General features: G+C 49.5%; 13 non-coding genes across 13 annotated transcripts; all 13 read right to left on the reverse strand.

Moving 5' to 3' along the window:
- Positions 1-119, reverse strand: LOC138275955 (5S ribosomal RNA). Its single transcript, XR_011200503.1, has one exon. It is a non-coding gene; the product is annotated as a 5S ribosomal RNA (ribosomal RNA).
- A 1675-nt stretch (positions 120-1794) lies between these two features.
- Positions 1795-1913, reverse strand: LOC138275988 (5S ribosomal RNA). Its single transcript, XR_011200535.1, has one exon. It is a non-coding gene; the product is annotated as a 5S ribosomal RNA (ribosomal RNA).
- A 1675-nt stretch (positions 1914-3588) lies between these two features.
- On the reverse strand, positions 3589-3707 carry LOC138275999 (5S ribosomal RNA). Its single transcript, XR_011200546.1, has one exon. It is a non-coding gene; the product is annotated as a 5S ribosomal RNA (ribosomal RNA).
- Positions 3708-5382: 1675 nt separating this feature from the next.
- Positions 5383-5501, reverse strand: LOC138276010 (5S ribosomal RNA). Its single transcript, XR_011200557.1, has one exon. It is a non-coding gene; the product is annotated as a 5S ribosomal RNA (ribosomal RNA).
- A 1675-nt stretch (positions 5502-7176) lies between these two features.
- On the reverse strand, positions 7177-7295 carry LOC138276022 (5S ribosomal RNA). Its single transcript, XR_011200568.1, has one exon. It is a non-coding gene; the product is annotated as a 5S ribosomal RNA (ribosomal RNA).
- A 1675-nt stretch (positions 7296-8970) lies between these two features.
- Positions 8971-9089, reverse strand: LOC138275961 (5S ribosomal RNA). Its single transcript, XR_011200509.1, has one exon. It is a non-coding gene; the product is annotated as a 5S ribosomal RNA (ribosomal RNA).
- A 1675-nt stretch (positions 9090-10764) lies between these two features.
- Positions 10765-10883, reverse strand: LOC138275972 (5S ribosomal RNA). Its single transcript, XR_011200520.1, has one exon. It is a non-coding gene; the product is annotated as a 5S ribosomal RNA (ribosomal RNA).
- A 1675-nt stretch (positions 10884-12558) lies between these two features.
- LOC138275980 (5S ribosomal RNA) lies at positions 12559-12677 on the reverse strand. Its single transcript, XR_011200527.1, has one exon. It is a non-coding gene; the product is annotated as a 5S ribosomal RNA (ribosomal RNA).
- A 1675-nt stretch (positions 12678-14352) lies between these two features.
- On the reverse strand, positions 14353-14471 carry LOC138275981 (5S ribosomal RNA). Its single transcript, XR_011200528.1, has one exon. It is a non-coding gene; the product is annotated as a 5S ribosomal RNA (ribosomal RNA).
- Positions 14472-16146: 1675 nt separating this feature from the next.
- Positions 16147-16265, reverse strand: LOC138275982 (5S ribosomal RNA). Its single transcript, XR_011200529.1, has one exon. It is a non-coding gene; the product is annotated as a 5S ribosomal RNA (ribosomal RNA).
- A 1675-nt stretch (positions 16266-17940) lies between these two features.
- LOC138275983 (5S ribosomal RNA) lies at positions 17941-18059 on the reverse strand. Its single transcript, XR_011200530.1, has one exon. It is a non-coding gene; the product is annotated as a 5S ribosomal RNA (ribosomal RNA).
- A 1675-nt stretch (positions 18060-19734) lies between these two features.
- On the reverse strand, positions 19735-19853 carry LOC138275984 (5S ribosomal RNA). Its single transcript, XR_011200531.1, has one exon. It is a non-coding gene; the product is annotated as a 5S ribosomal RNA (ribosomal RNA).
- Positions 19854-21528: 1675 nt separating this feature from the next.
- Positions 21529-21647, reverse strand: LOC138275985 (5S ribosomal RNA). The gene has a single exon (XR_011200532.1). It is a non-coding gene; the product is annotated as a 5S ribosomal RNA (ribosomal RNA).
- Between the last annotated feature and the right edge of the window lie 882 nt (positions 21648-22529).

The raw sequence follows: 22529 nt of genomic DNA on the forward strand, positions 1-22529 counted from the left end.
TGCCTACAGCACCTGGTATTCCCAGGCGGTCTCCCATCCAAGTACTAACCAGGCCCGACCCTGCTTAGCTTCCGAGATCGGACGAGATCGGGCGCATTCAGGGTGGTATGGCCGTAGGCAGGAAAAGCTGCACTTTCAGCTCTCTTCTGCTCACCCGGCCCACCCGCCTGGAGCCTACTGCTCTTAATTGCAGCGGAACACCCTCCCACTGGGAACTCCCACACTGCCCCAGGCACAATGCCCCAACCCACACGGAACAACATTTTTTACTCCTCCATTTACCATGCTCGGCGCTACTCCCGCTTCTCTCGTCTTCACAGGCTGCAGCAGCCCCCACCAAACCTAGCACGACCAGCAGACGGCGCCTGTCACACTCTCAATTGCAATGGACAACCCTCACCTCACACAGCATGTGCTGCGCCTCCTTGGACCCCTCCTTAGGGCATGACACCGAGGAGTCACCAGGGGAGACGCTGCTTCTCAACAGCAGCCTTCATTCCCCCCTCCCAAGGACCAATAGTTGCTGCTCTGCAGTTCTCTTTTCCTCATCCCACTGGGTGGCGACACCTCCATTCACTCTGGCCAGGAGAAATAGCTCTTCTACACTACCTTAACAACTCCAGAAAGAAACGGGAAGGCACGCCAATCACTTACCTCTTCTTGCACTTTTTTCACTTACTGGAGAGGCTCTGTCACTCAGACTCTGCCATCTGCAACACATTCGCCATGCCTTGCAGGCAGAGGGTGGCCAGTCTTTCCTTTCCTTTTGGCAAACCAGGGTCCCACTGAAAGTACGTAGGAGTTGTCGGAAAAATCGGATCTGTCATCATGGACTCCTTTCTGAAACAAGATGCAAAATAACGCCCCTTCTCACAATCCCAGTGAAAGTGAAAGGGTCAGAGGTGTGTTGTTTAATGCTAAGGACGCAACAGTGGATCACGTGCTCTCTGCTGGGATGTTTTCCTATGTTGAAGAGGGTTTATTCTGCACAGGCCCTGCTCACCCATTCTTTCTGTGGTCGATAAATGGATCGTTGAGTTAATGACACCTGTTACAGCGCCAGGAAATGCCGGAAAATGCTGCCGAATGCTTTTAAAACAGCTCAAATTGTACGCACCTTTCCTCTTTTTATTCCCTGTTTCTGGAATGCTCTGCTTTTGGACTCTATTACACTTGCGTCTGCAACTCACTTCATTCTTCCACACCTAATAGATCATCGTCCTTTTATCAGATTTCCCACACGCTGTGCTGATTTTTTGCATTTGGTTGCCAACTGTAGGCTCGAGCACTATTTCTTGGGGGCTAAGGATTATTCATGGTACAAGTCTTAAAGAAAATAAGTCGGGGGACTAACCAAGTTAGACACTATGCAAGTGACATCACGGCACATGACATCACGGCACATGACATCAGGCCGTGTGAAATCGCACCTGGAAAAACAGGAAGTGGCATCACAACCCATGACCTGCCAGGAAATGAGATGCCAAGAAGTGAGATCTGATCTGAAGACCTGACACATATGCTTACCGCAAGAAAGCAAAGCCTTAGCTTGGGGAGCCTTGGTCCGTCGTGGAGCAAATGCTGTCTTGACTTTGGGCCGAGTGTAAAGTGCATAATAATTGTACGTTTTCCTTGGGAAAGTGTGTATTTTCGTGTTAATGCTGTTCTTTTTCCTTTCTTTTTTTAAGAGAGTAAAAAAAGAGTGTAGTAAATAAAAAGTGTAAAATGAAATTAGCGAGGAAGCTGTGTAATGGAGGTTAGACGTGCGCCACCTAGTGTGTGCGAGAGGCAAAATGCCTACAGCACCTGGTATTCCCAGGCGGTCTCCCATCCAAGTACTAACCAGGCCCGACCCTGCTTAGCTTCCGAGATCGGACGAGATCGGGCGCATTCAGGGTGGTATGGCCGTAGGCAGGAAAAGCTGCACTTTCAGCTCTCTTCTGCTCACCCGGCCCACCCGCCTGGAGCCTACTGCTCTTAATTGCAGCGGAACACCCTCCCACTGGGAACTCCCACACTGCCCCAGGCACAATGCCCCAACCCACACGGAACAACATTTTGTACTCCTCCATTTACCATGCTCGGCGCTACTCCCGCTTCTCTCGTCTTCACAGGCTGCAGCAGCCCCCACCAAACCTAGCACGACCAGCAGACGGCGCCTGTCACACTCTCAATTGCAATGGACAACCCTCACCTCACACAGCATGTGCTGCGCCTCCTTGGACCCCTCCTTAGGGCATGACACCGAGGAGTCACCAGGGGAGACGCTGCTTCTCAACAGCAGCCTTCATTCCCCCCTCCCAAGGACCAATAGTTGCTGCTCTGCAGTTCTCTTTTCCTCATCCCACTGGGTGGCGACACCTCCATTCACTCTGGCCAGGAGAAATAGCTCTTCTACACTACCTTAACAACTCCAGAAAGAAACGGGAAGGCACGCCAATCACTTACCTCTTCTTGCACTTTTTTCACTTACTGGAGAGGCTCTGTCACTCAGACTCTGCCATCTGCAACACATTCGCCATGCCTTGCAGGCAGAGGGTGGCCAGTCTTTCCTTTCCTTTTGGCAAACCAGGGTCCCACTGAAAGTACGTAGGAGTTGTCGGAAAAATCGGATCTGTCATCATGGACTCCTTTCTGAAACAAGATGCAAAATAACGCCCCTTCTCACAATCCCAGTGAAAGTGAAAGGGTCAGAGGTGTGTTGTTTAATGCTAAGGACGCAACAGTGGATCACGTGCTCTCTGCTGGGATGTTTTCCTATGTTGAAGAGGGTTTATTCTGCACAGGCCCTGCTCACCCATTCTTTCTGTGGTCGATAAATGGATCGTTGAGTTAATGACACCTGTTACAGCGCCAGGAAATGCCGGAAAATGCTGCCGAATGCTTTTAAAACAGCTCAAATTGTACGCACCTTTCCTCTTTTTATTCCCTGTTTCTGGAATGCTCTGCTTTTGGACTCTATTACACTTGCGTCTGCAACTCACTTCATTCTTCCACACCTAATAGATCATCGTCCTTTTATCAGATTTCCCACACGCTGTGCTGATTTTTTGCATTTGGTTGCCAACTGTAGGCTCGAGCACTATTTCTTGGGGGCTAAGGATTATTCATGGTACAAGTCTTAAAGAAAATAAGTCGGGGGACTAACCAAGTTAGACACTATGCAAGTGACATCACGGCACATGACATCACGGCACATGACATCAGGCCGTGTGAAATCGCACCTGGAAAAACAGGAAGTGGCATCACAACCCATGACCTGCCAGGAAATGAGATGCCAAGAAGTGAGATCTGATCTGAAGACCTGACACATATGCTTACCGCAAGAAAGCAAAGCCTTAGCTTGGGGAGCCTTGGTCCGTCGTGGAGCAAATGCTGTCTTGACTTTGGGCCGAGTGTAAAGTGCATAATAATTGTACGTTTTCCTTGGGAAAGTGTGTATTTTCGTGTTAATGCTGTTCTTTTTCCTTTCTTTTTTTAAGAGAGTAAAAAAAGAGTGTAGTAAATAAAAAGTGTAAAATGAAATTAGCGAGGAAGCTGTGTAATGGAGGTTAGACGTGCGCCACCTAGTGTGTGCGAGAGGCAAAATGCCTACAGCACCTGGTATTCCCAGGCGGTCTCCCATCCAAGTACTAACCAGGCCCGACCCTGCTTAGCTTCCGAGATCGGACGAGATCGGGCGCATTCAGGGTGGTATGGCCGTAGGCAGGAAAAGCTGCACTTTCAGCTCTCTTCTGCTCACCCGGCCCACCCGCCTGGAGCCTACTGCTCTTAATTGCAGCGGAACACCCTCCCACTGGGAACTCCCACACTGCCCCAGGCACAATGCCCCAACCCACACGGAACAACATTTTGTACTCCTCCATTTACCATGCTCGGCGCTACTCCCGCTTCTCTCGTCTTCACAGGCTGCTGCAGCCCCCACCAAACCTAGCACGACCAGCAGACGGCGCCTGTCACACTCTCAATTGCAATGGACAACCCTCACCTCACACAGCATGTGCTGCGCCTCCTTGGACCCCTCCTTAGGGCATGACACCGAGGAGTCACCAGGGGAGACGCTGCTTCTCAACAGCAGCCTTCATTCCCCCCTCCCAAGGACCAATAGTTGCTGCTATGCAGTTCTCTTTTCCTCATCCCACTGGGTGGCGACACCTCCATTCACTCTGGCCAGGAGAAATAGCTCTTCTACACTACCTTAACAACTCCAGAAAGAAACGGGAAGGCACGCCAATCACTTACCTCTTCTTGCACTTTTTTCACTTACTGGAGAGGCTCTGTCACTCAGACTCTGCCATCTGCAACACATTCGCCATGCCTTGCAGGCAGAGGGTGGCCAGTCTTTCCTTTCCTTTTGGCAAACCAGGGTCCCACTGAAAGTACGTAGGAGTTGTCGGAAAAATCGGATCTGTCATCATGGACTCCTTTCTGAAACAAGATGCAAAATAACGCCCCTTCTCACAATCCCAGTGAAAGTGAAAGGGTCAGAGGTGTGTTGTTTAATGCTAAGGACGCAACAGTGGATCACGTGCTCTCTGCTGGGATGTTTTCCTATGTTGAAGAGGGTTTATTCTGCACAGGCCCTGCTCACCCATTCTTTCTGTGGTCGATAAATGGATCGTTGAGTTAATGACACCTGTTACAGCGCCAGGAAATGCCGGAAAATGCTGCCGAATGCTTTTAAAACAGCTCAAATTGTACGCACCTTTCCTCTTTTTATTCCCTGTTTCTGGAATGCTCTGCTTTTGGACTCTATTACACTTGCGTCTGCAACTCACTTCATTCTTCCACACCTAATAGATCATCGTCCTTTTATCAGATTTCCCACACGCTGTGCTGATTTTTTGCATTTGGTTGCCAACTGTAGGCTCGAGCACTATTTCTTGGGGGCTAAGGATTATTCATGGTACAAGTCTTAAAGAAAATAAGTCGGGGGACTAACCAAGTTAGACACTATGCAAGTGACATCACGGCACATGACATCACGGCACATGACATCAGGCCGTGTGAAATCGCACCTGGAAAAACAGGAAGTGGCATCACAACCCATGACCTGCCAGGAAATGAGATGCCAAGAAGTGAGATCTGATCTGAAGACCTGACACATATGCTTACCGCAAGAAAGCAAAGCCTTAGCTTGGGGAGCCTTGGTCCGTCGTGGAGCAAATGCTGTCTTGACTTTGGGCCGAGTGTAAAGTGCATAATAATTGTACGTTTTCCTTGGGAAAGTGTGTATTTTCGTGTTAATGCTGTTCTTTTTCCTTTCTTTTTTTAAGAGAGTAAAAAAAGAGTGTAGTAAATAAAAAGTGTAAAATGAAATTAGCGAGGAAGCTGTGTAATGGAGGTTAGACGTGCGCCACCTAGTGTGTGCGAGAGGCAAAATGCCTACAGCACCTGGTATTCCCAGGCGGTCTCCCATCCAAGTACTAACCAGGCCCGACCCTGCTTAGCTTCCGAGATCGGACGAGATCGGGCGCATTCAGGGTGGTATGGCCGTAGGCAGGAAAAGCTGCACTTTCAGCTCTCTTCTGCTCACCCGGCCCACCCGCCTGGAGCCTACTGCTCTTAATTGCAGCGGAACACCCTCCCACTGGGAACTCCCACACTGCCCCAGGCACAATGCCCCAACCCACACGGAACAACATTTTGTACTCCTCCATTTACCATGCTCGGCGCTACTCCCGCTTCTCTCGTCTTCACAGGCTGCAGCAGCCCCCACCAAACCTAGCACGACCAGCAGACGGCGCCTGTCACACTCTCAATTGCAATGGACAACCCTCACCTCACACAGCATGTGCTGCGCCTCCTTGGACCCCTCCTTAGGGCATGACACCGAGGAGTCACCAGGGGAGACGCTGCTTCTCAACAGCAGCCTTCATTCCCCCCTCCCAAGGACCAATAGTTGCTGCTCTGCAGTTCTCTTTTCCTCATCCCACTGGGTGGCGACACCTCCATTCACTCTGGCCAGGAGAAATAGCTCTTCTACACTACCTTAACAACTCCAGAAAGAAACGGGAAGGCACGCCAATCACTTACCTCTTCTTGCACTTTTTTCACTTACTGGAGAGGCTCTGTCACTCAGACTCTGCCATCTGCAACACATTCGCCATGCCTTGCAGGCAGAGGGTGGCCAGTCTTTCCTTTCCTTTTGGCAAACCAGGGTCCCACTGAAAGTACGTAGGAGTTGTCGGAAAAATCGGATCTGTCATCATGGACTCCTTTCTGAAACAAGATGCAAAATAACGCCCCTTCTCACAATCCCAGTGAAAGTGAAAGGGTCAGAGGTGTGTTGTTTAATGCTAAGGACGCAACAGTGGATCACGTGCTCTCTGCTGGGATGTTTTCCTATGTTGAAGAGGGTTTATTCTGCACAGGCCCTGCTCACCCATTCTTTCTGTGGTCGATAAATGGATCGTTGAGTTAATGACACCTGTTACAGCGCCAGGAAATGCCGGAAAATGCTGCCGAATGCTTTTAAAACAGCTCAAATTGTACGCACCTTTCCTCTTTTTATTCCCTGTTTCTGGAATGCTCTGCTTTTGGACTCTATTACACTTGCGTCTGCAACTCACTTCATTCTTCCACACCTAATAGATCATCGTCCTTTTATCAGATTTCCCACACGCTGTGCTGATTTTTTGCATTTGGTTGCCAACTGTAGGCTCGAGCACTATTTCTTGGGGGCTAAGGATTATTCATGGTACAAGTCTTAAAGAAAATAAGTCGGGGGACTAACCAAGTTAGACACTATGCAAGTGACATCACGGCACATGACATCACGGCACATGACATCAGGCCGTGTGAAATCGCACCTGGAAAAACAGGAAGTGGCATCACAACCCATGACCTGCCAGGAAATGAGATGCCAAGAAGTGAGATCTGATCTGAAGACCTGACACATATGCTTACCGCAAGAAAGCAAAGCCTTAGCTTGGGGAGCCTTGGTCCGTCGTGGAGCAAATGCTGTCTTGACTTTGGGCCGAGTGTAAAGTGCATAATAATTGTACGTTTTCCTTGGGAAAGTGTGTATTTTCGTGTTAATGCTGTTCTTTTTCCTTTCTTTTTTTAAGAGAGTAAAAAAAGAGTGTAGTAAATAAAAAGTGTAAAATGAAATTAGCGAGGAAGCTGTGTAATGGAGGTTAGACGTGCGCCACCTAGTGTGTGCGAGAGGCAAAATGCCTACAGCACCTGGTATTCCCAGGCGGTCTCCCATCCAAGTACTAACCAGGCCCGACCCTGCTTAGCTTCCGAGATCGGACGAGATCGGGCGCATTCAGGGTGGTATGGCCGTAGGCAGGAAAAGCTGCACTTTCAGCTCTCTTCTGCTCACCCGGCCCACCCGCCTGGAGCCTACTGCTCTTAATTGCAGCGGAACACCCTCCCACTGGGAACTCCCACACTGCCCCAGGCACAATGCCCCAACCCACACGGAACAACATTTTGTACTCCTCCATTTACCATGCTCGGCGCTACTCCCGCTTCTCTCGTCTTCACAGGCTGCAGCAGCCCCCACCAAACCTAGCACGACCAGCAGACGGCGCCTGTCACACTCTCAATTGCAATGGACAACCCTCACCTCACACAGCATGTGCTGCGCCTCCTTGGACCCCTCCTTAGGGCATGACACCGAGGAGTCACCAGGGGAGACGCTGCTTCTCAACAGCAGCCTTCATTCCCCCCTCCCAAGGACCAATAGTTGCTGCTCTGCAGTTCTCTTTTCCTCATCCCACTGGGTGGCGACACCTCCATTCACTCTGGCCAGGAGAAATAGCTCTTCTACACTACCTTAACAACTCCAGAAAGAAACGGGAAGGCACGCCAATCACTTACCTCTTCTTGCACTTTTTTCACTTACTGGAGAGGCTCTGTCACTCAGACTCTGCCATCTGCAACACATTCGCCATGCCTTGCAGGCAGAGGGTGGCCAGTCTTTCCTTTCCTTTTGGCAAACCAGGGTCCCACTGAAAGTACGTAGGAGTTGTCGGAAAAATCGGATCTGTCATCATGGACTCCTTTCTGAAACAAGATGCAAAATAACGCCCCTTCTCACAATCCCAGTGAAAGTGAAAGGGTCAGAGGTGTGTTGTTTAATGCTAAGGACGCAACAGTGGATCACGTGCTCTCTGCTGGGATGTTTTCCTATGTTGAAGAGGGTTTATTCTGCACAGGCCCTGCTCACCCATTCTTTCTGTGGTCGATAAATGGATCGTTGAGTTAATGACACCTGTTACAGCGCCAGGAAATGCCGGAAAATGCTGCCGAATGCTTTTAAAACAGCTCAAATTGTACGCACCTTTCCTCTTTTTATTCCCTGTTTCTGGAATGCTCTGCTTTTGGACTCTATTACACTTGCGTCTGCAACTCACTTCATTCTTCCACACCTAATAGATCATCGTCCTTTTATCAGATTTCCCACACGCTGTGCTGATTTTTTGCATTTGGTTGCCAACTGTAGGCTCGAGCACTATTTCTTGGGGGCTAAGGATTATTCATGGTACAAGTCTTAAAGAAAATAAGTCGGGGGACTAACCAAGTTAGACACTATGCAAGTGACATCACGGCACATGACATCACGGCACATGACATCAGGCCGTGTGAAATCGCACCTGGAAAAACAGGAAGTGGCATCACAACCCATGACCTGCCAGGAAATGAGATGCCAAGAAGTGAGATCTGATCTGAAGACCTGACACATATGCTTACCGCAAGAAAGCAAAGCCTTAGCTTGGGGAGCCTTGGTCCGTCGTGGAGCAAATGCTGTCTTGACTTTGGGCCGAGTGTAAAGTGCATAATAATTGTACGTTTTCCTTGGGAAAGTGTGTATTTTCGTGTTAATGCTGTTCTTTTTCCTTTCTTTTTTTAAGAGAGTAAAAAAAGAGTGTAGTAAATAAAAAGTGTAAAATGAAATTAGCGAGGAAGCTGTGTAATGGAGGTTAGACGTGCGCCACCTAGTGTGTGCGAGAGGCAAAATGCCTACAGCACCTGGTATTCCCAGGCGGTCTCCCATCCAAGTACTAACCAGGCCCGACCCTGCTTAGCTTCCGAGATCGGACGAGATCGGGCGCATTCAGGGTGGTATGGCCGTAGGCAGGAAAAGCTGCACTTTCAGCTCTCTTCTGCTCACCCGGCCCACCCGCCTGGAGCCTACTGCTCTTAATTGCAGCGGAACACCCTCCCACTGGGAACTCCCACACTGCCCCAGGCACAATGCCCCAACCCACACGGAACAACATTTTGTACTCCTCCATTTACCATGCTCGGCGCTACTCCCGCTTCTCTCGTCTTCACAGGCTGCTGCAGCCCCCACCAAACCTAGCACGACCAGCAGACGGCGCCTGTCACACTCTCAATTGCAATGGACAACCCTCACCTCACACAGCATGTGCTGCGCCTCCTTGGACCCCTCCTTAGGGCATGACACCGAGGAGTCACCAGGGGAGACGCTGCTTCTCAACAGCAGCCTTCATTCCCCCCTCCCAAGGACCAATAGTTGCTGCTCTGCAGTTCTCTTTTCCTCATCCCACTGGGTGGCGACACCTCCATTCACTCTGGCCAGGAGAAATAGCTCTTCTACACTACCTTAACAACTCCAGAAAGAAACGGGAAGGCACGCCAATCACTTACCTCTTCTTGCACTTTTTTCACTTACTGGAGAGGCTCTGTCACTCAGACTCTGCCATCTGCAACACATTCGCCATGCCTTGCAGGCAGAGGGTGGCCAGTCTTTCCTTTCCTTTTGGCAAACCAGGGTCCCACTGAAAGTACGTAGGAGTTGTCGGAAAAATCGGATCTGTCATCATGGACTCCTTTCTGAAACAAGATGCAAAATAACGCCCCTTCTCACAATCCCAGTGAAAGTGAAAGGGTCAGAGGTGTGTTGTTTAATGCTAAGGACGCAACAGTGGATCACGTGCTCTCTGCTGGGATGTTTTCCTATGTTGAAGAGGGTTTATTCTGCACAGGCCCTGCTCACCCATTCTTTCTGTGGTCGATAAATGGATCGTTGAGTTAATGACACCTGTTACAGCGCCAGGAAATGCCGGAAAATGCTGCCGAATGCTTTTAAAACAGCTCAAATTGTACGCACCTTTCCTCTTTTTATTCCCTGTTTCTGGAATGCTCTGCTTTTGGACTCTATTACACTTGCGTCTGCAACTCACTTCATTCTTCCACACCTAATAGATCATCGTCCTTTTATCAGATTTCCCACACGCTGTGCTGATTTTTTGCATTTGGTTGCCAACTGTAGGCTCGAGCACTATTTCTTGGGGGCTAAGGATTATTCATGGTACAAGTCTTAAAGAAAATAAGTCGGGGGACTAACCAAGTTAGACACTATGCAAGTGACATCACGGCACATGACATCACGGCACATGACATCAGGCCGTGTGAAATCGCACCTGGAAAAACAGGAAGTGGCATCACAACCCATGACCTGCCAGGAAATGAGATGCCAAGAAGTGAGATCTGATCTGAAGACCTGACACATATGCTTACCGCAAGAAAGCAAAGCCTTAGCTTGGGGAGCCTTGGTCCGTCGTGGAGCAAATGCTGTCTTGACTTTGGGCCGAGTGTAAAGTGCATAATAATTGTACGTTTTCCTTGGGAAAGTGTGTATTTTCGTGTTAATGCTGTTCTTTTTCCTTTCTTTTTTTAAGAGAGTAAAAAAAGAGTGTAGTAAATAAAAAGTGTAAAATGAAATTAGCGAGGAAGCTGTGTAATGGAGGTTAGACGTGCGCCACCTAGTGTGTGCGAGAGGCAAAATGCCTACAGCACCTGGTATTCCCAGGCGGTCTCCCATCCAAGTACTAACCAGGCCCGACCCTGCTTAGCTTCCGAGATCGGACGAGATCGGGCGCATTCAGGGTGGTATGGCCGTAGGCAGGAAAAGCTGCACTTTCAGCTCTCTTCTGCTCACCCGGCCCACCCGCCTGGAGCCTACTGCTCTTAATTGCAGCGGAACACCCTCCCACTGGGAACTCCCACACTGCCCCAGGCACAATGCCCCAACCCACACGGAACAACATTTTTTACTCCTCCATTTACCATGCTCGGCGCTACTCCCGCTTCTCTCGTCTTCACAGGCTGCAGCAGCCCCCACCAAACCTAGCACGACCAGCAGACGGCGCCTGTCACACTCTCAATTGCAATGGACAACCCTCACCTCACACAGCATGTGCTGCGCCTCCTTGGACCCCTCCTTAGGGCATGACACCGAGGAGTCACCAGGGGAGACGCTGCTTCTCAACAGCAGCCTTCATTCCCCCCTCCCAAGGACCAATAGTTGCTGCTCTGCAGTTCTCTTTTCCTCATCCCACTGGGTGGCGACACCTCCATTCACTCTGGCCAGGAGAAATAGCTCTTCTACACTACCTTAACAACTCCAGAAAGAAACGGGAAGGCACGCCAATCACTTACCTCTTCTTGCACTTTTTTCACTTACTGGAGAGGCTCTGTCACTCAGACTCTGCCATCTGCAACACATTCGCCATGCCTTGCAGGCAGAGGGTGGCCAGTCTTTCCTTTCCTTTTGGCAAACCAGGGTCCCACTGAAAGTACGTAGGAGTTGTCGGAAAAATCGGATCTGTCATCATGGACTCCTTTCTGAAACAAGATGCAAAATAACGCCCCTTCTCACAATCCCAGTGAAAGTGAAAGGGTCAGAGGTGTGTTGTTTAATGCTAAGGACGCAACAGTGGATCACGTGCTCTCTGCTGGGATGTTTTCCTATGTTGAAGAGGGTTTATTCTGCACAGGCCCTGCTCACCCATTCTTTCTGTGGTCGATAAATGGATCGTTGAGTTAATGACACCTGTTACAGCGCCAGGAAATGCCGGAAAATGCTGCCGAATGCTTTTAAAACAGCTCAAATTGTACGCACCTTTCCTCTTTTTATTCCCTGTTTCTGGAATGCTCTGCTTTTGGACTCTATTACACTTGCGTCTGCAACTCACTTCATTCTTCCACACCTAATAGATCATCGTCCTTTTATCAGATTTCCCACACGCTGTGCTGATTTTTTGCATTTGGTTGCCAACTGTAGGCTCGAGCACTATTTCTTGGGGGCTAAGGATTATTCATGGTACAAGTCTTAAAGAAAATAAGTCGGGGGACTAACCAAGTTAGACACTATGCAAGTGACATCACGGCACATGACATCACGGCACATGACATCAGGCCGTGTGAAATCGCACCTGGAAAAACAGGAAGTGGCATCACAACCCATGACCTGCCAGGAAATGAGATGCCAAGAAGTGAGATCTGATCTGAAGACCTGACACATATGCTTACCGCAAGAAAGCAAAGCCTTAGCTTGGGGAGCCTTGGTCCGTCGTGGAGCAAATGCTGTCTTGACTTTGGGCCGAGTGTAAAGTGCATAATAATTGTACGTTTTCCTTGGGAAAGTGTGTATTTTCGTGTTAATGCTGTTCTTTTTCCTTTCTTTTTTTAAGAGAGTAAAAAAAGAGTGTAGTAAATAAAAAGTGTAAAATGAAATTAGCGAGGAAGCTGTGTAATGGAGGTTAGACGTGCGCCACCTAGTGTGTGCGAGAGGCAAAATGCCTACAGCACCTGGTATTCCCAGGCGGTCTCCCATCCAAGTACTAACCAGGCCCGACCCTGCTTAGCTTCCGAGATCGGACGAGATCGGGCGCATTCAGGGTGGTATGGCCGTAGGCAGGAAAAGCTGCACTTTCAGCTCTCTTCTGCTCACCCGGCCCACCCGCCTGGAGCCTACTGCTCTTAATTGCAGCGGAACACCCTCCCACTGGGAACTCCCACACTGCCCCAGGCACAATGCCCCAACCCACACGGAACAACATTTTTTACTCCTCCATTTACCATGCTCGGCGCTACTCCCGCTTCTCTCGTCTTCACAGGCTGCAGCAGCCCCCACCAAACCTAGCACGACCAGCAGACGGCGCCTGTCACACTCTCAATTGCAATGGACAACCCTCACCTCACACAGCATGTGCTGCGCCTCCTTGGACCCCTCCTTAGGGCATGACACCGAGGAGTCACCAGGGGAGACGCTGCTTCTCAACAGCAGCCTTCATTCCCCCCTCCCAAGGACCAATAGTTGCTGCTCTGCAGTTCTCTTTTCCTCATCCCACTGGGTGGCGACACCTCCATTCACTCTGGCCAGGAGAAATAGCTCTTCTACACTACCTTAACAACTCCAGAAAGAAACGGGAAGGCACGCCAATCACTTACCTCTTCTTGCACTTTTTTCACTTACTGGAGAGGCTCTGTCACTCAGACTCTGCCATCTGCAACACATTCGCCATGCCTTGCAGGCAGAGGGTGGCCAGTCTTTCCTTTCCTTTTGGCAAACCAGGGTCCCACTGAAAGTACGTAGGAGTTGTCGGAAAAATCGGATCTGTCATCATGGACTCCTTTCTGAAACAAGATGCAAAATAACGCCCCTTCTCACAATCCCAGTGAAAGTGAAAGGGTCAGAGGTGTGTTGTTTAATGCTAAGGACGCAACAGTGGATCACGTGCTCTCTGCTGGGATGTTTTCCTATGTTGAAGAGGGTTTATTCTGCACAGGCCCTGCTCACCCATTCTTTCTGTGGTCGATAAATGGATCGTTGAGTTAATGACACCTGTTACAGCGCCAGGAAATGCCGGAAAATGCTGCCGAATGCTTTTAAAACAGCTCAAATTGTACGCACCTTTCCTCTTTTTATTCCCTGTTTCTGGAATGCTCTGCTTTTGGACTCTATTACACTTGCGTCTGCAACTCACTTCATTCTTCCACACCTAATAGATCATCGTCCTTTTATCAGATTTCCCACACGCTGTGCTGATTTTTTGCATTTGGTTGCCAACTGTAGGCTCGAGCACTATTTCTTGGGGGCTAAGGATTATTCATGGTACAAGTCTTAAAGAAAATAAGTCGGGGGACTAACCAAGTTAGACACTATGCAAGTGACATCACGGCACATGACATCACGGCACATGACATCAGGCCGTGTGAAATCGCACCTGGAAAAACAGGAAGTGGCATCACAACCCATGACCTGCCAGGAAATGAGATGCCAAGAAGTGAGATCTGATCTGAAGACCTGACACATATGCTTACCGCAAGAAAGCAAAGCCTTAGCTTGGGGAGCCTTGGTCCGTCGTGGAGCAAATGCTGTCTTGACTTTGGGCCGAGTGTAAAGTGCATAATAATTGTACGTTTTCCTTGGGAAAGTGTGTATTTTCGTGTTAATGCTGTTCTTTTTCCTTTCTTTTTTTAAGAGAGTAAAAAAAGAGTGTAGTAAATAAAAAGTGTAAAATGAAATTAGCGAGGAAGCTGTGTAATGGAGGTTAGACGTGCGCCACCTAGTGTGTGCGAGAGGCAAAATGCCTACAGCACCTGGTATTCCCAGGCGGTCTCCCATCCAAGTACTAACCAGGCCCGACCCTGCTTAGCTTCCGAGATCGGACGAGATCGGGCGCATTCAGGGTGGTATGGCCGTAGGCAGGAAAAGCTGCACTTTCAGCTCTCTTCTGCTCACCCGGCCCACCCGCCTGGAGCCTACTGCTCTTAATTGCAGCGGAACACCCTCCCACTGGGAACTCCCACACTGCCCCAGGCACAATGCCCCAACCCACACGGAACAACATTTTTTACTCCTCCATTTACCATGCTCGGCGCTACTCCCGCTTCTCTCGTCTTCACAGGCTGCAGCAGCCCCCACCAAACCTAGCACGACCAGCAGACGGCGCCTGTCACACTCTCAATTGCAATGGACAACCCTCACCTCACACAGCATGTGCTGCGCCTCCTTGGACCCCTCCTTAGGGCATGACACCGAGGAGTCACCAGGGGAGACGCTGCTTCTCAACAGCAGCCTTCATTCCCCCCTCCCAAGGACCAATAGTTGCTGCTCTGCAGTTCTCTTTTCCTCATCCCACTGGGTGGCGACACCTCCATTCACTCTGGCCAGGAGAAATAGCTCTTCTACACTACCTTAACAACTCCAGAAAGAAACGGGAAGGCACGCCAATCACTTACCTCTTCTTGCACTTTTTTCACTTACTGGAGAGGCTCTGTCACTCAGACTCTGCCATCTGCAACACATTCGCCATGCCTTGCAGGCAGAGGGTGGCCAGTCTTTCCTTTCCTTTTGGCAAACCAGGGTCCCACTGAAAGTACGTAGGAGTTGTCGGAAAAATCGGATCTGTCATCATGGACTCCTTTCTGAAACAAGATGCAAAATAACGCCCCTTCTCACAATCCCAGTGAAAGTGAAAGGGTCAGAGGTGTGTTGTTTAATGCTAAGGACGCAACAGTGGATCACGTGCTCTCTGCTGGGATGTTTTCCTATGTTGAAGAGGGTTTATTCTGCACAGGCCCTGCTCACCCATTCTTTCTGTGGTCGATAAATGGATCGTTGAGTTAATGACACCTGTTACAGCGCCAGGAAATGCCGGAAAATGCTGCCGAATGCTTTTAAAACAGCTCAAATTGTACGCACCTTTCCTCTTTTTATTCCCTGTTTCTGGAATGCTCTGCTTTTGGACTCTATTACACTTGCGTCTGCAACTCACTTCATTCTTCCACACCTAATAGATCATCGTCCTTTTATCAGATTTCCCACACGCTGTGCTGATTTTTTGCATTTGGTTGCCAACTGTAGGCTCGAGCACTATTTCTTGGGGGCTAAGGATTATTCATGGTACAAGTCTTAAAGAAAATAAGTCGGGGGACTAACCAAGTTAGACACTATGCAAGTGACATCACGGCACATGACATCACGGCACATGACATCAGGCCGTGTGAAATCGCACCTGGAAAAACAGGAAGTGGCATCACAACCCATGACCTGCCAGGAAATGAGATGCCAAGAAGTGAGATCTGATCTGAAGACCTGACACATATGCTTACCGCAAGAAAGCAAAGCCTTAGCTTGGGGAGCCTTGGTCCGTCGTGGAGCAAATGCTGTCTTGACTTTGGGCCGAGTGTAAAGTGCATAATAATTGTACGTTTTCCTTGGGAAAGTGTGTATTTTCGTGTTAATGCTGTTCTTTTTCCTTTCTTTTTTTAAGAGAGTAAAAAAAGAGTGTAGTAAATAAAAAGTGTAAAATGAAATTAGCGAGGAAGCTGTGTAATGGAGGTTAGACGTGCGCCACCTAGTGTGTGCGAGAGGCAAAATGCCTACAGCACCTGGTATTCCCAGGCGGTCTCCCATCCAAGTACTAACCAGGCCCGACCCTGCTTAGCTTCCGAGATCGGACGAGATCGGGCGCATTCAGGGTGGTATGGCCGTAGGCAGGAAAAGCTGCACTTTCAGCTCTCTTCTGCTCACCCGGCCCACCCGCCTGGAGCCTACTGCTCTTAATTGCAGCGGAACACCCTCCCACTGGGAACTCCCACACTGCCCCAGGCACAATGCCCCAACCCACACGGAACAACATTTTGTACTCCTCCATTTACCATGCTCGGCGCTACTCCCGCTTCTCTCGTCTTCACAGGCTGCAGCAGCCCCCACCAAACCTAGCACGACCAGCAGACGGCGCCTGTCACACTCTCAATTGCAATGGACAACCCTCACCTCACACAGCATGTGCTGCGCCTCCTTGGACCCCTCCTTAGGGCATGACACCGAGGAGTCACCAGGGGAGACGCTGCTTCTCAACAGCAGCCTTCATTCCCCCCTCCCAAGGACCAATAGTTGCTGCTCTGCAGTTCTCTTTTCCTCATCCCACTGGGTGGCGACACCTCCATTCACTCTGGCCAGGAGAAATAGCTCTTCTACACTACCTTAACAACTCCAGAAAGAAACGGGAAGGCACGCCAATCACTTACCTCTTCTTGCACTTTTTTCACTTACTGGAGAGGCTCTGTCACTCAGACTCTGCCATCTGCAACACATTCGCCATGCCTTGCAGGCAGAGGGTGGCCAGTCTTTCCTTTCCTTTTGGCAAACCAGGGTCCCACTGAAAGTACGTAGGAGTTGTCGGAAAAATCGGATCTGTCATCATGGACTCCTTTCTGAAACAAGATGCAAAATAACGCCCCTTCTCACAATCCCAGTGAAAGTGAAAGGGTCAGAGGTGTGTTGTTTAATGCTAAGGACGCAACAGTGGATCACGTGCTCTCTGCTGGGATGTTTTCCTATGTTGAAGAGGGTTTATTCTGCACAGGCCCTGCTCACCCATTCTTTCTGTGGTCGATAAATGGATCGTTGAGTTAATGACACCTGTTACAGCGCCAGGAAATGCCGGAAAATGCTGCCGAATGCTTTTAAAACAGCTCAAATTGTACGCACCTTTCCTCTTTTTATTCCCTGTTTCTGGAATGCTCTGCTTTTGGACTCTATTACACTTGCGTCTGCAACTCACTTCATTCTTCCACACCTAATAGATCATCGTCCTTTTATCAGATTTCCCACACGCTGTGCTGATTTTTTGCATTTGGTTGCCAACTGTAGGCTCGAGCACTATTTCTTGGGGGCTAAGGATTATTCATGGTACAAGTCTTAAAGAAAATAAGTCGGGGGACTAACCAAGTTAGACACTATGCAAGTGACATCACGGCACATGACATCACGGCACATGACATCAGGCCGTGTGAAATCGCACCTGGAAAAACAGGAAGTGGCATCACAACCCATGACCTGCCAGGAAATGAGATGCCAAGAAGTGAGATCTGATCTGAAGACCTGACACATATGCTTACCGCAAGAAAGCAAAGCCTTAGCTTGGGGAGCCTTGGTCCGTCGTGGAGCAAATGCTGTCTTGACTTTGGGCCGAGTGTAAAGTGCATAATAATTGTACGTTTTCCTTGGGAAAGTGTGTATTTTCGTGTTAATGCTGTTCTTTTTCCTTTCTTTTTTTAAGAGAGTAAAAAAAGAGTGTAGTAAATAAAAAGTGTAAAATGAAATTAGCGAGGAAGCTGTGTAATGGAGGTTAGACGTGCGCCACCTAGTGTGTGCGAGAGGCAAAATGCCTACAGCACCTGGTATTCCCAGGCGGTCTCCCATCCAAGTACTAACCAGGCCCGACCCTGCTTAGCTTCCGAGATCGGACGAGATCGGGCGCATTCAGGGTGGTATGGCCGTAGGCAGGAAAAGCTGCACTTTCAGCTCTCTTCTGCTCACCCGGCCCACCCGCCTGGAGCCTACTGCTCTTAATTGCAGCGGAACACCCTCCCACTGGGAACTCCCACACTGCCCCAGGCACAATGCCCCAACCCACACGGAACAACATTTTGTACTCCTCCATTTACCATGCTCGGCGCTACTCCCGCTTCTCTCGTCTTCACAGGCTGCTGCAGCCCCCACCAAACCTAGCACGACCAGCAGACGGCGCCTGTCACACTCTCAATTGCAATGGACAACCCTCACCTCACACAGCATGTGCTGCGCCTCCTTGGACCCCTCCTTAGGGCATGACACCGAGGAGTCACCAGGGGAGACGCTGCTTCTCAACAGCAGCCTTCATTCCCCCCTCCCAAGGACCAATAGTTGCTGCTCTGCAGTTCTCTTTTCCTCATCCCACTGGGTGGCGACACCTCCATTCACTCTGGCCAGGAGAAATAGCTCTTCTACACTACCTTAACAACTCCAGAAAGAAACGGGAAGGCACGCCAATCACTTACCTCTTCTTGCACTTTTTTCACTTACTGGAGAGGCTCTGTCACTCAGACTCTGCCATCTGCAACACATTCGCCATGCCTTGCAGGCAGAGGGTGGCCAGTCTTTCCTTTCCTTTTGGCAAACCAGGGTCCCACTGAAAGTACGTAGGAGTTGTCGGAAAAATCGGATCTGTCATCATGGACTCCTTTCTGAAACAAGATGCAAAATAACGCCCCTTCTCACAATCCCAGTGAAAGTGAAAGGGTCAGAGGTGTGTTGTTTAATGCTAAGGACGCAACAGTGGATCACGTGCTCTCTGCTGGGATGTTTTCCTATGTTGAAGAGGGTTTATTCTGCACAGGCCCTGCTCACCCATTCTTTCTGTGGTCGATAAATGGATCGTTGAGTTAATGACACCTGTTACAGCGCCAGGAAATGCCGGAAAATGCTGCCGAATGCTTTTAAAACAGCTCAAATTGTACGCACCTTTCCTCTTTTTATTCCCTGTTTCTGGAATGCTCTGCTTTTGGACTCTATTACACTTGCGTCTGCAACTCACTTCATTCTTCCACACCTAATAGATCATCGTCCTTTTATCAGATTTCCCACACGCTGTGCTGATTTTTTGCATTTGGTTGCCAACTGTAGGCTCGAGCACTATTTCTTGGGGGCTAAGGATTATTCATGGTACAAGTCTTAAAGAAAATAAGTCGGGGGACTAACCAAGTTAGACACTATGCAAGTGACATCACGGCACATGACATCACGGCACATGACATCAGGCCGTGTGAAATCGCACCTGGAAAAACAGGAAGTGGCATCACAACCCATGACCTGCCAGGAAATGAGATGCCAAGAAGTGAGATCTGATCTGAAGACCTGACACATATGCTTACCGCAAGAAAGCAAAGCCTTAGCTTGGGGAGCCTTGGTCCGTCGTGGAGCAAATGCTGTCTTGACTTTGGGCCGAGTGTAAAGTGCATAATAATTGTACGTTTTCCTTGGGAAAGTGTGTATTTTCGTGTTAATGCTGTTCTTTTTCCTTTCTTTTTTTAAGAGAGTAAAAAAAGAGTGTAGTAAATAAAAAGTGTAAAATGAAATTAGCGAGGAAGCTGTGTAATGGAGGTTAGACGTGCGCCACCTAGTGTGTGCGAGAGGCAAAATGCCTACAGCACCTGGTATTCCCAGGCGGTCTCCCATCCAAGTACTAACCAGGCCCGACCCTGCTTAGCTTCCGAGATCGGACGAGATCGGGCGCATTCAGGGTGGTATGGCCGTAGGCAGGAAAAGCTGCACTTTCAGCTCTCTTCTGCTCACCCGGCCCACCCGCCTGGAGCCTACTGCTCTTAATTGCAGCGGAACACCCTCCCACTGGGAACTCCCACACTGCCCCAGGCACAATGCCCCAACCCACACGGAACAACATTTTTTACTCCTCCATTTACCATGCTCGGCGCTACTCCCGCTTCTCTCGTCTTCACAGGCTGCAGCAGCCCCCACCAAACCTAGCACGACCAGCAGACGGCGCCTGTCACACTCTCAATTGCAATGGACAACCCTCACCTCACACAGCATGTGCTGCGCCTCCTTGGACCCCTCCTTAGGGCATGACACCGAGGAGTCACCAGGGGAGACGCTGCTTCTCAACAGCAGCCTTCATTCCCCCCTCCCAAGGACCAATAGTTGCTGCTCTGCAGTTCTCTTTTCCTCATCCCACTGGGTGGCGACACCTCCATTCACTCTGGCCAGGAGAAATAGCTCTTCTACACTACCTTAACAACTCCAGAAAGAAACGGGAAGGCACGCCAATCACTTACCTCTTCTTGCACTTTTTTCACTTACTGGAGAGGCTCTGTCACTCAGACTCTGCCATCTGCAACACATTCGCCATGCCTTGCAGGCAGAGGGTGGCCAGTCTTTCCTTTCCTTTTGGCAAACCAGGGTCCCACTGAAAGTACGTAGGAGTTGTCGGAAAAATCGGATCTGTCATCATGGACTCCTTTCTGAAACAAGATGCAAAATAACGCCCCTTCTCACAATCCCAGTGAAAGTGAAAGGGTCAGAGGTGTGTTGTTTAATGCTAAGGACGCAACAGTGGATCACGTGCTCTCTGCTGGGATGTTTTCCTATGTTGAAGAGGGTTTATTCTGCACAGGCCCTGCTCACCCATTCTTTCTGTGGTCGATAAATGGATCGTTGAGTTAATGACACCTGTTACAGCGCCAGGAAATGCCGGAAAATGCTGCCGAATGCTTTTAAAACAGCTCAAATTGTACGCACCTTTCCTCTTTTTATTCCCTGTTTCTGGAATGCTCTGCTTTTGGACTCTATTACACTTGCGTCTGCAACTCACTTCATTCTTCCACACCTAATAGATCATCGTCCTTTTATCAGATTTCCCACACGCTGTGCTGATTTTTTGCATTTGGTTGCCAACTGTAGGCTCGAGCACTATTTCTTGGGGGCTAAGGATTATTCATGGTACAAGTCTTAAAGAAAATAAGTCGGGGGACTAACCAAGTTAGACACTATGCAAGTGACATCACGGCACATGACATCACGGCACATGACATCAGGCCGTGTGAAATCGCACCTGGAAAAACAGGAAGTGGCATCACAACCCATGACCTGCCAGGAAATGAGATGCCAAGAAGTGAGATCTGATCTGAAGACCTGACACATATGCTTACCGCAAGAAAGCAAAGCCTTAGCTTGGGGAGCCTTGGTCCGTCGTGGAGCAAATGCTGTCTTGACTTTGGGCCGAGTGTAAAGTGCATAATAATTGTACGTTTTCCTTGGGAAAGTGTGTATTTTCGTGTTAATGCTGTTCTTTTTCCTTTCTTTTTTTAAGAGAGTAAAAAAAGAGTGTAGTAAATAAAAAGTGTAAAATGAAATTAGCGAGGAAGCTGTGTAATGGAGGTTAGACGTGCGCCACCTAGTGTGTGCGAGAGGCAAAATGCCTACAGCACCTGGTATTCCCAGGCGGTCTCCCATCCAAGTACTAACCAGGCCCGACCCTGCTTAGCTTCCGAGATCGGACGAGATCGGGCGCATTCAGGGTGGTATGGCCGTAGGCAGGAAAAGCTGCACTTTCAGCTCTCTTCTGCTCACCCGGCCCACCCGCCTGGAGCCTACTGCTCTTAATTGCAGCGGAACACCCTCCCACTGGGAACTCCCACACTGCCCCAGGCACAATGCCCCAACCCACACGGAACAACATTTTTTACTCCTCCATTTACCATGCTCGGCGCTACTCCCGCTTCTCTCGTCTTCACAGGCTGCAGCAGCCCCCACCAAACCTAGCACGACCAGCAGACGGCGCCTGTCACACTCTCAATTGCAATGGACAACCCTCACCTCACACAGCATGTGCTGCGCCTCCTTGGACCCCTCCTTAGGGCATGACACCGAGGAGTCACCAGGGGAGACGCTGCTTCTCAACAGCAGCCTTCATTCCCCCCTCCCAAGGACCAATAGTTGCTGCTCTGCAGTTCTCTTTTCCTCATCCCACTGGGTGGCGACACCTCCATTCACTCTGGCCAGGAGAAATAGCTCTTCTACACTACCTTAACAACTCCAGAAAGAAACGGGAAGGCACGCCAATCACTTACCTCTTCTTGCACTTTTTTCACTTACTGGAGAGGCTCTGTCACTCAGACTCTGCCATCTGCAACACATTCGCCATGCCTTGCAGGCAGAGGGTGGCCAGTCTTTCCTTTCCTTTTGGCAAACCAGGGTCCCACTGAAAGTACGTAGGAGTTGTCGGAAAAATCGGATCTGTCATCATGGACTCCTTTCTGAAACAAGATGCAAAATAACGCCCCTTCTCACAATCCCAGTGAAAGTGAAAGGGTCAGAGGTGTGTTGTTTAATGCTAAGGACGCAACAGTGGATCACGTGCTCTCTGCTGGGATGTTTTCCTATGTTGAAGAGGGTTTATTCTGCACAGGCCCTGCTC

The sequence above is a fragment of the Pleurodeles waltl genome, unplaced genomic scaffold, assembly GCF_031143425.1.
Source record: "Pleurodeles waltl isolate 20211129_DDA unplaced genomic scaffold, aPleWal1.hap1.20221129 scaffold_343, whole genome shotgun sequence".
In the NCBI taxonomy this organism is placed as follows: domain Eukaryota; kingdom Metazoa; phylum Chordata; class Amphibia; order Caudata; family Salamandridae; genus Pleurodeles; species Pleurodeles waltl.